The 13,707-nt window shown below is 39.7% G+C and overlaps 1 protein-coding gene across 1 annotated transcript in view; it reads right to left on the reverse strand.

The window, feature by feature from the left end:
- The window catches only part of LOC121384231 (adhesion G protein-coupled receptor A3-like), a 145,344-nt gene that overhangs the window by 15,009 nt on the left and 116,628 nt on the right, over positions 1 to 13,707 (reverse strand). The gene's annotated exons all lie outside the window — the stretch shown is intronic.

A 13,707-nucleotide genomic window follows, 5' to 3' on the forward strand; every position in this document is an offset into this window, starting at 1 on the left:
AAAAACAGGTCAGACAGACAGGATTAGATTATCATTAATGTTCAAGTTGTTAGGACAATGAGGTGAATTCAGCTGGCCTGAAGGTAAAAAAATAAAACTCCACCCAGTACTTAACACATCAACCCAACAACAAAGTCATGAGAGAAAATAATATGCACAGCAAAGATTGCTGCTGATAACCTGCTTTGTAAACATATATATGAATGAATGAATGAATGAATGAATGAATGAATGAATGAATGAATGAATGAATGAATGAACGAACGAACGAATGAACGAAACAAGGAATGAAATGTTTTATTTAACGACACAACACATTTTATTTATGGTTATATGGGACTGGCCTCGGTGGCGTCGTGGCAGGCCATCGGTCTACAGGCTGGTAGGTACTGGGTTCGGATCCCAGTCGAAGCATGGGATTTTTAATCCAGATACCGACTCCAAACCCTGAGTGAGTGCTCCGCAAGGTTCAATGGGTAGGTGTAAACCACTTGCACCGAGCAGTGATCCATAACTGGTTCAACAAAGGCCATGGTTTGTGCTATCCTGCCTGTGGGAAGCACAAATAAAAGATCCCTTGCTGCTAATCGGAAGAGTAGCCCATGTAGTGGCGACAGCGGGTTTCCTCTCAAAATCTGTGTGGTTCTTGACCATATGTCTGACACCATATAACCGTAAATAAAATGTGTTGAGTGCGTCGTTAAATAAAACACTTCTTTCTTTCTTTATGGTTATATGGTATCAGACATATGGTTAAGGACCACACAAATATTGAGAGAAGAAACCAGCTGTCGCCACTTCATGAGCTACTCTTTTCAATTAGCAGAAAGGGATCTTTTATATGTACCATCCAACAGACAGGGTAGTACATACCATGGCCTTTGATATGCCAGTCATGGTGCAATGTCTGGAATGAGAAATAGCCTGATGGGCCCACTGATCCCAGACTGACTGCGCATCGAGCGAGCACTTTAACACTGGGCTATGTCCCACCCCGCAGTGAAATGATTGAATGAATGTTTACCGACCCTCCAGCACAACGGATGCCATAACAAGACGACAAAGTTGTATGCAGAATTTACCATTCTCCATTTTGACCCATTCCATTAAAGCCTACTCTTAAACTCTGTCAACGTGTCGTGACCAACTTTTTCATCAACCCTAAGAATTGATTTTCTAAAATTTAAAAACTTTGTAATGCAGCTGAAGCAGATCAAAAGTGCTTTTCAGAAATCACTTGTGAAGCAAGACAAATGATGTGGACACATGATAGGAGTTCAAATTATAAAGCTGTCTGAATGTGTGTGTGTTTTTAAAAGAAAAACCCCCAACAAAAACAAAGCACTCTTTGGGCAATGCCATATGTCAATGTAGGCTACCATAAGTACAAGTATGTTTGGATTTTTTAATAATAATGTACCTCAAATCATGTTTATAAACACCTGAACCTGTTTTACAAAGCGAACCCAAAAAGACATACAACATGTGGCCTTTAAAAAAAGGATAAAGAATATTTGTTTAACAATACATTTTTAAACTACAGCCATTTGTTCCATCAATACCCGATCCCACTCCATTATTAATAAGTATATACTGAACTCCAGCACCAACTTAGACAAAGCACAAACAAATAAAGATTCCGGAAACTTGATCAAGTTATTACGAACACTGTTGATGCTAACCGGTGGTTGGCTACTTCACAAGAAGTGGTCTACACCATTGAGGTGGAGGCCAGTAAGAAATATGATCACAATTACCCCCTGGCCGTGGTGTCTACACAGCCCGACTAATCCCACCCTGAGCCCAGGTGGATGAGGTAACTGAAGAATTCAGTCAAATATCCACAATGCCTCAGGTGGGCCAACCAGTTTAGACATGTGTCGACAAATTTCAGGGCAAGAAATCTGTGTACACAGACCACACAAATAAACAAAATCTTTCTATAGTTTATATTTTTACAGAATTAGATTCTGTTCCATATGTCTAACTATAAAGAGAGTACCAGTGAGGTATATGATATGCCTGTTAGTAATTTGTTGGAGAAGCACACAAATTATTGAATAAAAAGTTTGTTTTGTTTAACGACACCACTGGAGCACATTGATTAATTAATCATCAGCTATTGGATGTCCAACATTTGGTAATTCTGACACGTAGTCATCAGAGGAAACCTGCTACATTTTTCTTAATGCAGCAAGGGATCTTTTATATGCACTTTTTCACAGACAGGAAAGCACATACCACGACCTTTGTCCAGTTGTGGAACAAGAAAAAACCCAAACAGTTGAATGGACCCACCGAGGTGGTTCGATCCTGTGATGCAAGCACCTCAAGCGAGCACTCAACCACCTGAGGTAAATCCCGCTCCCATAAATGATTGAGTATGTTATATGAATTGACAAGGAAGATATAGCTGGAGCACAAATTTCCTTTATTGTGCAGTAATGTGTGAAAAGCAGGTCATGGTGACCTGGTAATAGTACACAACACACTGCCATACCAAGATGCATTTGCGACACACTGCCATACCAAGATGCATTTGTGTACAAGGTTTAATGATTTTATATGAACTGATATGATATGGCCCACACAAGGATGTCGTGGTGAACTTATTATGGTATATAACATAAGGCCATTCCAAGCTGTACTTGGATGTATACAAGATTTGATGATCCTATATGAATTGGTATGATATGGCCCACACAAGGATGTCGCGGTGACCTAATTATGGTATATAACATAAGACCATTCCAAGCTGTACTTGGATGTATACAAGATTTGATGATCCTATATGAATTGGTATGATATGGCCCACACAAGGATGTCGTGGTGACCTAATGATGGTATATAACATAAGACCATTCCAAGCTGTACTTGGATGTATACAAGATTTGATGATCCTATATGAATTGGTATGATATGGCCCACACAAGGATGTCGTGGTGACCTAATTACGGTATATAACACAAGACATTCCAAGCTGTACTTGAATGTATACAAGATTTGATGATCCTATATGAATTGGTATGATATGGCCCACACAAGGATGTCATGGTGACCTAATTACGGTATATAACATAAGACCATTCCAAGCTGTACTTGGATGTATACAAGATTTGATGATCCTATATGAATTGGTATGATATGGCCCACACAAGGATGTCGCGGTGACCTAATTATGGTATATAACATAAGGCATTCCAAGCTGTACTTGCATGTATACAACATCCTATATGAACTGATAAGTAAAATATGGCTGGGACAAGGATTTCCTTCAATGTACAGTACTGTGTAAAAGTAGATCGTGGTGACCTAGTTATGGAACAATTGTTGTTATGGAACAATTGTTGTTTCTTTTAATGGCATCCAAATACACTGTTTAACCAATAGTTACTGATCATATAGCATGTATCATTTTTTCTAAAGAACTGGAAGATAAAACCTTGTCACATCACATACAGCAGGCAGGATCTAGCTCAGTTGGTATAGCACTCCCCTGAAGTGGTTGGGTCCTACAATGAAACCTTCTCAGAGAACCTATTGGGATGTTCTATGTTCCAACATGGGCTGATGCTTATCTGAATGTTTCAGAGTTTAGACTAAAGACTCTGACAGAATCTGAGACTTAAAACATCAAGGCAACACTATACAAGCTGAATGCATGTGACATCTTTGAAGATTTGACTTTAAACTATAAACTTTTATAACTACCCCTTGACTGACATATATCAAAGGCCATGATGCATGCTGTCTGGTTAGTAAGAAAGTACATATATAGAAATATCTTACATCTAATGGTGTGGGTTTCCTTTGAGGACTGTATGTTGCAATTCTCATATACTTGACATCCAATACCATTGGTTAACAGCTAGAGATAATTTACATTACATTTACCTGGCACAGGGCAACATTTGCCGCAGGCTTTGATATACCAGCAAAGGTTGGAGGTTTTAGAAGGAAGACAACCAACTGGATGACTAGTTGAATGAACTAGTGAGTGAGTGAGTGAATGAATGAATGAATGAATGAGTGAGTGAGTGAGTGAGTGAGTGAGTGAGTGAGTGAGTGAGTGAGTGAGTGAGTGAGTGAGTGAGTGAGTGAGTGAGTGAGTGAGTGAGTGAGTGAGTGAGTGAGTGAGTGAGTGAGTGAGTGAGTGAGTGAGTGAGTGAGTGAGTGAGTGTGAGTGAGTGAGTGAGTGAGTGAGTGAGTGAGTGAGTGAGTGAGTGAGTGAGTGAGTGAGTGAGTGAGTGAGTGAGTGAGAAGTGAGTGAGTGAGTGAGTGAGTGAGTGAGTGAGTGAGTGAGTGAGTGAGTGAGTGAGTGAGTGAGTGAGTGAGTGAGTGAGTGAGTGAGTGAGTGAGTGAGTGAGTGAGTGAGTGAGTGAGTGAGTGAGTGAGTGAGTGAGTGAGTGAGTGAGTGAGTGAGTGAGTGAGTGAGTGAGTGAGTGAGTGAGTGAGTGAGTGAGTGAGTGAGTGAGTGAGTGAGTGAGTGAGTGAGTGAGTGAGTGAGTGAGTGAGTGAGTGAGTGAGTGAGTGAGTGAGTGAGTGAGTGAGTGAGTGAGTGAGTGAGTGAGTGAGTGAGTGAGTGAGTGAGTGAGTGAGTGAGTGAGTAGTGAGTGAGTGAGTGAGTGAGTGAGTGAGTGAGTGAGTGAGTGAGTGAGTGAGTGAGTGAGTGAGTGAGTGAGTGAGTGAGTGAGTGAGTGAGTGAGTGAGTGAGTGAGTGAGTGAGTGAGTGAGTGAGTGAGTGAGTGAGTGAGTGAGTGAGTGAGTGAGTGAGTGAGTGAGTGAGTGAGTGAGTGAGTGAGTGAGTGAGTGAGTGAGTGAGTGAGTGAGTGAGTGAGTGAGTGAGTGAGTGAGTGAGTGAGTGAGTGAGTGAGTGAGTGAGTGAGTGAGTGAGTGAGTGAGTGAGTGAGTGAGTGAGTGAGTGAGTGAGTGAGTGAGTGAGTGAGTGAGTGAGTGAGTGAGTGAGTGAGTGAGTGAGTGAGTGAGTGAGTGAGTGAGTGAGTGAGTGAGCAAGTGAATGAATGCATAAATGGATGGATAGTTGCATGGAAAAATGAATGAATGGATGGATGGATGGATGGATGGATAAATGAAGGCTTAAAAACATGAAAGAAGTTTGTTTTTTTTAACGACGCCATAGAGCACATTGACATGAAATTTAAAACATATAAACACCATAGGCTCACTAAATCAAAGTGCAATCAAAATCTACAATCTAACCTGTAGAACTGGAGGAATTCCACACAACAGATATCAACAATCATTAATCCATGGTGATGTCTGATGAGTAGACACAGTATATCCCTAAAACACACATCCCTCCTTCACGTCTGACACTCGCTAGGTACACACAATATATCCAGCCACAACACCTGTACACAAACACCTGGGCATGGACATTTAGAAAACGTTAACATTCGAATGTCACCGTGGCTGTTTCAAAGATCTATAATTGTTGAAGGTGGACATCCATGTCCTACAAAATCAGATTCTCATCATGTTTTCACGATCACTGGACTGGCCAAGACAATAGCCATTCCCTGTTAGTCTACCTCAACAAATTACCTCCCTTACGCTAGATTGACTTTATCAGGGGGCCTGCTTGAGGATCCTTGAACAGCCATGCAATCATTTTGACCACTGATGTTTGAAGTGGATGAAGCAATAAGATAATATTTTGTCGGCAGGTGAAGAGCTTCCATCTGAGATAAAACGGCTTCATTTGATCAATACCAGCCACTGGTGGACCCACTTGACTATTTCCCATTCTAACCAGTTATCCATGAGTGTACATTGCTTTATTAACCATTGGCTATTGAAAAAGTGAAAAGTTTGTTTTGTTTAATGACATCACAGGAGCACATTGATTTATTACCATTTGGTAATTCTGACATATAGTCTAAGAAAGAGAACCTGCTATATTTTATTCCATTAGTAGCAAGGGAAAGAAGTTTGTTTTATTTAACGACGCCACTAGAGCACATTGATTTATTACCATTTGGTAATTCTGACATATAGTCTAAGAAAGAGAACCTGCTATATTTTATTCCATTAGTAGCAAGGGAAAGAAGTTTGTTTTATTTAACGACGCCACTAGAGCACATTGATTTATTACCATTTGGTAATTCTGACATATAGTCTAAGAAAGAGAACCTGCTATATTTTATTCCATTAGTAGCAAGGGAAAGAAGTTTGTTATATTTAACGACGCCACTAGAGCACATTGATTTTTTATCTTATCATCGGCTATTGGACATCAAACATATGGTCATTCTGACACTGTTTTTTAGAGGAAACCCGCTATCGCCACATAGGCTACTCTTTTTTACGACAGGCAGCAAGGGATCTTTTATCTGCGCTTCCCACAGGCAGAATAGCACAAACCATGGCCTTTGTTGAACCAGTTATGGATCAGTGGTCGGTCCAAGTGGTTTACACATACCCAATGAGCCTTGCGGAGCACTCACTCAGGGTTTGGAGTCGGTATCTGGATTAAAAATCCCATGCCTCGACTGGGATCCGAACCCGGTACCTACCAGCCTGTAGACCGATGGCCTAACCACGATGCCACCGAGGCCGGTTAATAGCAAGGGATCTTTTGTATGTACCATCCCACAGACAAGATAGCACTGGCTGGGACGAGAAATAGGCCCACTGGATTTACGAATTTACAAAGCCTGATCTTCTTAAATGAAGATGTTTCATCGTTGTAGAGGTATGCAGTTGCTTTGTAAATTCAGCCCATAGTTTTCAGAGGAAACACAGGTTCCTCTTACTATATGTCACAATGACCAAACATTTGACACCCAACAACCAATGATTAATAAATAAAATTTTAAAAAAGCAATGTTTTATTTAATGACACATTCAACACATTTTATTTACGGTTATATAGCATCAGACATATATGTTAAGGACCACACAGATATTGAGAGAGGAAACCTGCTGTTGCCATTTCAAGGGCTACTCTTTTCGATTAAAAATACTGTTAAATTACGTTATGGTAACTGTCGTAAATGTTTTGTCAATTGCTTTTTCGTATACAACACAGCTTGTTTCCTTTGCTGTCCAGTGTCCAGATAGGTGCAAATATAGTAGGGTGCTGGAAAATAAAGAGGGGCGCAGAAAAATAAAGGAGGGTGGAGAACGTAAAAGGAGGGCGGCATAATGCAATAGCGGGGTGGGCCGCCCTGCTTAAATGGAGCAGCGAGAACACTGTCTATGGGAAAGTACATATAAAAGATCCCTTGCTGTATTAGGAAAATGTAGCGGGTTTCCTCTGTTGACTATAAGTCAGAATTACCAAATGTTTGACATCCAATAGCCGATGATTAATTAATTGTTCTCTAGTTGTGTCGTCAAACAAAACAAACTTCTTGATAAGGACAAATGTACAACAACAATCATGTAATTTGGCAGTATTACAAACAAATGTGTTGGATTTTGGGAACGTGAAACACATTTAATACTAATTTCAGTTAAGAGAAATTAAATCTTAAATTTCTCAATTTATGTATTATTTATTTTTATTTATTTATTTATTTATTTATTTATTTCCTTTTAATATTTTCAACTAAAACCATTAATGTCTGATAATACAGGGTATCAAATGAAGGTATAAGAATCAAAGTAAATGTACAAAATTAAGACACATCCAATTTAAAAAATAAACTTATGAACATGGCCATACTCTATAAGAATGGGGCGGGACATAGCCCAGTGGTAAAGCGCTCGCTCAATGTGCGTTCGGTCTGGGATCGATCCCCATCGGTGAGCCCATTGAGCTATTTCTCATTCCAGCCAGTGCACCACAACTGGTATATCAAAGGCTGTGGTATGTACTACCCTGTCTGTGGGATGGTGCATATAAAAGAACCCTTGTTGTTAATCGAAAATAGTAGCCCATGAAGTGGCAACAGAGGGTTTCCTCTGTCAATATCTGTGTGGTCCTTAACCATATGTCCGACGTCATATAACCATAAATAAAATGTATTGAGTGTGTCATGAAATAAAAAATTATTTATTTCTTTTTATTCTGTAAGATGACTATTGACAAGTTGCTAAACATTAACATTCTGTGTCACAACACCCAACCCCAAAAGGGCCTCAATGATCTTTTGCCATGTGGAGCGAATGTTAGCCTGCAAGGGGCAGCATTGTTGCATAGGCACACACATTATGGGGATAAAAGGAGAGGTGTAGCCACGTAAATTCCAACAAGGGATGTTTTGCTTTACAACTCCTTGTGAGTGGTATTTTATTTCCGCAGACAATGGATGATAATGGCTGAGCAGCGAGGATGAATAAGAAACCAGCGGCAGGGTCACATAGTTTGTTTGTCGGGCTAATCTGCGCCAGAGTCCGGAGGATCAAAGAAAAACAAGACAGGGGGGCGGGATTCAAACCAATTTTCAACCCACCAGCTGAGCCGTGAAAAGGTCGTCTCACAATACTGCACACAGGACCAAAAGATTTTGTATTAAGATACTTCATGGTTTAATCAAACATACAAGCTTTGTTACGAGTGACCGAGTGATTTTTTTTATATTTTTTATATCAGTGATTATATCAGTTTCGAACTATTACAGATACTCTATATACATTTTTAAAAATATGAATGACAATAGAAAGATTACTTTTAAAACGACAGTCCTTGTACTATGAATATATCAGGTGCTCCCACCACCACTCCAAACCCCCCAAACCCCCTAAAAAAATCCCCAAACAACCCCCCTCCCCCCAAAAAAAAACACCCCTCCAAAAACATAACCCTACTGAGTATGGCATTATTTAAAAAGTATGGTGACTGTATGTTTGATATTTCACACCCATTACAATCTGGATATTTTCCCATAGGTCATGTCAGGTCATAGGGCTTTACGTGCACATTCAGAGCAAGCTGTTGTAGCACACGCCTTAGGCCCATAGGTCAAATATTGTTAAAATAGCGACAGATTTAAAATTGTAAGTAAACAAAATGCTAGCCCAGACACGAGGGCAATAAATGCAATGAATGTCACTTTTGTTTTACTTACAATAATTTTGGATCTGCTGTTATTTTAACAATATTTGACTTTTTGGCTTACAATTTTCACTGAAGGTGGCAAATATCCATATATAAATGGGTGTGAAATAAGTTACAGTGTCTATACAGGTACTTTTTATTTTATTTTATACTGTTGCATATTCAGTTGGGTTATCATGTTTTTTAGGAGGTCACCCAATATTGTTTTTTGTTTTCTTGTGGAAATATTTCATGTCAGATATTGATTGTATAACATAAAAAACAGAATGTTGTTTTAAATATCTAAAATATTTAAAATCTATTTTTAACTTTTTAATACAAGTTTTTGGGAAAACAAACCTAAAACAATGGTGAATATAATTATGAACAAAATCTTTGTCATTTAAAAAGGTGAATATTTCATTCATTTCAACTTATTTTCTTGCTTAAATACAATTAAGGTTCAAGCATGCTGTCCTGGGCACATACATCAGCTATCTGGGCTGTCTGTCCAGGACAGTGGGTTAGTTGTTGGTGGTAGTGGCCTTACACCTACCCATTGAGCCCTTAAGAACTCGTTCTGGGTTGGAGCTGGTACCGGGATGCAAACCCTGTACCTACCAGCCTGTAGTCCGATGGCTTAACCACAGCGCCACTGAGACCAGTAGAAGGTAAACAAACATCTTAACGAGGTCTATATCTTTTGTTCTTTATACGACTCATGAGATTGTTAAAAAAAATTCTTTCCAAAAACAAAACCAACTGTAAATCCACTATGCACAGAAATACAATGGAAGGAAGGAAATGTTTTATTTAACGACACACTCAACACATTTTATTTACAGGTTATATGGCATCAGACATATGGCTAAGGACCACACAGATATATAGAGAGGTAACCTGCTGTCACCACTTCAAGACCTACTCTTTTCGATTAGCAGCAAGGGATCTTTTATATGCACCATCCCACAGACAGGGTAGTACATACCACGGCCTTTGTTACACCAGTTGTGGAGCACTGGCTGGAACAAGAAATAGCCCAATGGGGCCACAGACAGGGATCGATCATAAACCGACTGCACATCAAGCGAGTGCTTTACCACTGGACTACATCCCGCCCCCAGAAATACAATAGACACACATGATGCTGACACCTGTTAAACATATCATGTAAACGCAGTTACATAAGACCATTTCTTGATACATTTTAACATCAATTACTTCTCTCAAACTGTTAACTCCTTTTCATCTATCTTTTTTTTTTCTTTCTATTCATGTTATTCAATTTACTGGTCACCAACACCAGTATATAGATTGCAAATGTCTAGCTGACATTTAAAATGTAAATTTTATCAACCTCCATATCTCTGGCGAATAACTGTGGTGAAACACATTGTTGTGAAGCCGAAACCACTAGTTAAACTAAAAACATGGAATACAAATTGGCTAAACAACAATCAGTGACGAAGTGAGTCTTTTATGTAAAAATTCACCAACAGCCATTTCCGCGTTACATGACATTAATAATGCACTAAGGAACTCCGCCATGCCAACAAAGGCTGACCTAGTGGTCTGTATTATGCATGTATGTAATCCATGTGTATCTAAAGCCATTACTTTGCAACCGAAGCTTGGTGATAAAAGGCCTTTCACAGCACGGCTATTGCATGAAATACTACACTATTGACACTCCATACATGTGCAAGTACTTAAGTCTTTCACAACATATCCATTGCAGGAAACACTGCACTCACAATACAAATTATTTCCCCAAGTCCTTTGCATAATTATTACATTACTGACACTGCAGGCGCTCTTAAAACATGTCAATTGTATACAGTATATTCTTATTCATGCAATAGCAAGTGTTATATCAAAGAATCACCATGAATTGTTTCGCCACCAGTATCTGCAGCAGTGTCGCCCCTTTGTTAAGCATTAGGTTAAAGTTGGGATTTTTTGCAATGCATTAACTAATGGCTGATTTTACCCCTGTCCCGAGTCAGACCCCCGATCCTATCAGAGGCCGGACTCGGGATAGGCGTGTTCGAAACCCTAGTGGTATATGGACATGTTAAACAAGTTACTAAGCTAAGCTGATTTTACATTAGGCAAATTTAAACTTTGATTTATGATCATTTAATCATGTGATACTTTAAAAACATGCAGTGAACTTGTTAATGCGATCTCCCAGGGTTTTTTGGTTTTTTATATTTAGTCATTAAATTTATCTTGATTTTTTTTTTTTTAGTTCATTGGTAACAATAAATTCAATTTTAGTTGATCCTTGCTCAAGCAGAGTTTGAACTGTCAATTATTGGAGAAAAATTAACCCAAAGTATATAACTTTTTACAATTCCCACAGACTGATAGACAAACAAATATTATATAGACATGGACATGAAAGAAAGGAAGTTGACACAACACTTTTTAAAGTCCAGCTAACACATGGCTACTTTAGCCCTTGATCCAAAGAATGAGGAGGAAAACACATTGCTGCCACACATGGTACTACTAATAAAAAGCAACAGGGGATTTTTTATTTGCACTTCCCCATAAAATACAGAACAGCATATACCACAGCCTTTGATATAACAGTCACAGGGCTCTGGTACAACAACGGCTGTGGTATATGTTGTCCTGTCTTAGGGGTCTTCCAAAGTTTTCAACATTTTCACGGTCGTACAAAGAGTACAACAGGGGGGAGGGGGGTTGTCAGTTATGTACAACTTTTATCGTTTTAATAAAATGATGATTTGCCAGCCCCAAGGATTGAAAGAAACCACAATGTTTAGTACTGTCAATCTCGCTCTCGGTCTCAGATGGCTTTGGTCTGGCATTTTGAACCGACCACCTACTTAATATCCCAAAATCCTTTGCGCCAAACATACCGGATGCAGGCAAATATTCAAGCATGGCAAGCCATAGTTGTATAGATTTATATGCAGATGTGTTAAAATATGTATCTAGGTTGTCTACTACTGTTCACAAAATGCCAAACCATCTATACGAACATTTTATTAATGCATATGTGTTCGTGAACGAGCACGCAGGACGTCAAAAAACTGTAAAATGTGCGCAAACTGAATGGAAAGCGGCTCGAAAAACGAGCAACGAAGCTGTGTTCAAGGATCAGCTTGTTTCAGCCATCTTCAACCCAGCGAAAGAGAAGATGAAAAAGAAACCCGGAGCCGCTACAATTTTGTCCTTCTTTAAAACAAAACCAAAGGTTAAAGATTATGTATTTAGATATATTTAGGAACGATAACGGCAATAGAACGGTACCCAATACCCTTCCCCACAATATCACGTGACATCGTGGATGTAAACAAAGGCATTTCAGTGATTTCTATTTTCTAGTTCTGGCCAAATGTTTAATCATGGTTAATAGTGGGAAAGTGCATATAAAATATCCCTTGCTGCTAATGGAAAAAAGACAGAGTGCGGAATTAAATGGTAAACCTTTTTGGTGCACTGTGATGACCATCCACAGGTGCCACTATAAACCAAGTTTGATTGAGCTAGGACCCCGCAGCTATAAACCAAGTTTGATTGAGCTAGGACCCCGCAGCTATAAACCAAGTTTGATTGATCTAGGACCCTGCAGCTATAAACCAAGTTTGATTGATCTAGGACCTATAGGTTGTGATAAACTGATCTAAATTTGAAACTTTAATGCCAAAATTGACACCATCACCTTCTCTTCCGATGGAAAAGTGATACCTATATTTCATCGTTTTACTTCATAAAGGCAAGACAAAAAACAATGGGTCCAGCAAGAGTGATTAATCTTACAATTCATCACACCTAGGGAGAGTGCTATATCACTGAGCTAGAAACGGACATCAACACTGACACCTAAAAACAGACAGACAGGCAAATGGTTGGAGGGATTAAAAGAATGACAGACAGACGGACTGAAGACAGACTGAAGGACAGATATTGAGGGACAGACATAGGCAGAAAGCAGGACAAACAGATGGATGGGTAGTTGAGTTATTGGGCAGACAGACAGACATACAGACAGACAAGGCAAACAGGCAGACAAACAGACAGACAGACAAATGGATGGATGGACTGAAGGACAGGCTGAAAGACAGATATTGAGGGAGAGACATGGGCAGAAAGCAGGACAAACAGATGGATGGGTAGTCGAGTTATTGGGCAGACAGACAGACAGATAGACAAGGCAGACAGGCAGACAGGCAGACAAACAGACAGACAGACAAATGGATGGATGGACTGAAGGACAGATATTGAGGGACAGACAGATGGACAGACAAATGGATGGATGGATGGATGGATGGATGGATGGATGGATGGATGGATGGATGGATGGATGATTGGATGGATGGATGGATGGATGGATGGACGGACAGATGGACTGAAGGACAGATATTGAGGGACAGACAGACAGATGGACAGACAAATCGATGGATGAATGGATTGGATGGATGGACGGATGGATGGATGGACAGATGGACAGACAAATCGATGATTGGATGGATGGATGGATGGATTGGATGGATGGACAGATGGATGGATGGATGGATGGACAGATGGACAGATGAACTGAAGGACAGACTGAAAGACAGATATTGAGGGACAGACATGGGCAGAAAGCAGAACAGATGGATAGGTAATTGAGTTATTGGGCAGACAGACAGACAGACAAGGCAGACAGGCAGACAGGCAGACAAACA

This window comes from Gigantopelta aegis, chromosome 10 (assembly GCF_016097555.1).
Source record: "Gigantopelta aegis isolate Gae_Host chromosome 10, Gae_host_genome, whole genome shotgun sequence".
NCBI classification, from domain to species: domain Eukaryota; kingdom Metazoa; phylum Mollusca; class Gastropoda; order Neomphalida; family Peltospiridae; genus Gigantopelta; species Gigantopelta aegis.